Source organism: Buceros rhinoceros, unplaced genomic scaffold, assembly GCF_000710305.1.
Source record: "Buceros rhinoceros silvestris isolate BGI_N320 unplaced genomic scaffold, ASM71030v1 scaffold6931, whole genome shotgun sequence".
In the NCBI taxonomy this organism is placed as follows: Eukaryota; Metazoa; Chordata; class Aves; order Bucerotiformes; family Bucerotidae; genus Buceros; species Buceros rhinoceros.
Window position 1 is genome coordinate 133461 of NW_010394775.1, and position 2478 is coordinate 135938.

General features: G+C 38.1%; 1 protein-coding gene across 1 annotated transcript in view; it reads right to left on the reverse strand.

Annotated features, from left to right (window-relative positions):
* CENPP (centromere protein P) overlaps positions 1-2478 on the reverse strand; it is a 131648-nt gene that overhangs the window by 102532 nt on the left and 26638 nt on the right.

Consider the following 2478-nt stretch of genomic DNA (forward strand, 5'->3'; position numbering starts at 1 on the left):
GGAAATTATGACCATTCAAATGTAAGCCAAGTTTCCATTTCAACACAATCCATAAAATAACCATTTTAAATGCCTAACATTTCAGAGGAAAGTATTTTGTGGGGAAATCAGTCACTGAAAATGAGATACAATGGGTTAAAAATGAAAGGCATACCTGACAAATTTGAAAGCATACCATAAACACAACAATGCCCTCTTCAAAAACTGGAGCTCAATTAACAGAGCTTGCCTAAACGTTCAAAAAAGAAACCACCTAAGTACACAGATCCTTGTGACTGGAGTCCAGGAAAGAGATATCCGGATCTTGAACTTGCAAGCACTAACAATGCCTAGAAAGCACTCTGCATGCCAGGGTGAACACTTCCTGTTAGCTCCCCTATTGCCAACGCATATGAACCGCATGTTGCATTTCGGATGATCTGGATATTGTGGTTATTTCAAGTCATTTGAGCAAGAATAGAGCACCACTGTTGCTGAAAGAAGGAATACTACCCCTTCCTTGTTGGCAGCCGCTGGCACCCTCCCCTTCCATCATGTCGAAGTACTTACTCAACACACCATTCTTCAAATGTATTTGTAAGGAAGCGTTCATGAGTTTCTTATAAGTACTTGGGTATCAGCAGTGAGCGCACACATTCCACACCACTCCTGTAGTGGACATACCACTGGAATCTTGTGACCCTGATAAACACAGACTTTTGACAATGTTTTCTGTAGAACCTGTTACTAAAGTCATCTAACATTACAGAGCCTCTTCTCCTCTTGCAGATCTAACCAAATAAGAGCTTTCTCGCACAAAGACTTAAATTTTCCAGGTCTCGTTTATCAGGTAATTTTCCCTCATTTTTGAAAATTGGCATGTAGAAGAAAAAAAACGAAGCAGTTCCCGTGATATTTACATGTACATAGCTGTGAAATCCAGTATTACAGTACTTAAATAATTTCTCAAAATAACAAATATATTTAATACTTCACATCATGCTATGAGATCCAACACTTAAAGGGTAAATGTATTAAGTCAAGCATTTGAAAAACTTGGATGCTCCAGAGACAGTTGAAATCTTAAGCTGGCTGTTTGGTGCAGGGTGGGGGGCGGGAGCTTCGAAGAGGTAAGTACAAAGCAGAGCTGCTGTCATTACTTCTGAACCACACATGAAACCATGAGGGATGGTGAGATGGTATTGGTACTGCAACTGTTTTGTCCATTCCTTAGCAAATCACCCCCTTCTAGCACACACAGCACTTCCAACTGAAAGTTTCTAAGCACTGCAGCAGAAAACACCTTGACTTCTGCTGTCCTGATTGTTCCAGCAGAATAGCAACCAATGTGATTCAGAGTCTGATTTCCATTATCAATTGCAGTTATAGACTTACAGTAAAATCATTACCCCAGAACAAGCTCCAAGTCCAAACTATGGCTGTTTCATTTGCATATGAGCTAAACTAAAAACATTTTTATAAAATCCTAACGAGTTCAGAAAGTGGCAACTGATCATAAACTGTAAAAATTTTAGAGAGCAAATAGCTGTAGCTGCTCTACAATTTGCAGATTTACTACAGATGTCTGATTTCTAAACATGGCAGCACTTACAAGAAAACTTAGCCAAATAAGTCTGCTGTTTATCCCCAACATTATTCTAGCTGACAGTGTTATTTAGAAAAAAAGTATGAAAATTAAAGAGAAATGTAAATCTGAATATATTCCCAATAGATTTAATTGCTACGTAATTTTTTAAGACTCAGGAAAGCTACTTTGTGAACTTTCAAGTTGGTCATCTGGCTCCCATTTGTACTGACTGCCAAGAATACATAATAAGGAAAAGGATGGGGGAGGAAGAAATGCATTAGAAACCCAGAAAACTGCTGCTTGTAGTTCAAATGAAAATTCTATACCTGGACAACATTTACTAATTATCTATAGAGCTGACATAGAACTTGACTCAAAACAAGTATTGATAGTGAAACCAATTTTTCAATCTAACAAGTCATTCAATGAAGCATTTAGATGTGAATTATTAGTCTGAAAAGTCTCACCACACACAATTCTAAAAGGTTTTTTTTTTGTTTCCAGAACTCTTCAGGCTGAAAAGTTTCCATTCCATACTTCAGTGAAACTTCTCTAAAGATACACATCTCATAATGAAACATTTCATTGCTCAAAGTGTGACTACATTTGGTATACGTATGTTTTGGCTCTACCTCTGCTGCAGTCAGAAAGCAGCTGCTTTGTCTCTTACTAAACCGTTAAACAAAATGGGTACCACATGCCTTGTTAGAGACCTCTAGTTTGCACATTCAGTAATTGTCTTGCAGAAAAAGCCTTAGCAATTATAAAGCGTACATCACCACAAAGCAGAATGCTACCATTTTAATGAGGAACAGCAAAAGTGGGATGAGCCAGACACACTTAACATTTACAAACATTATTCCAAGTACAACCCCCCTGCTCCAGGATATTACCTCTCACCCTAGGGAAAG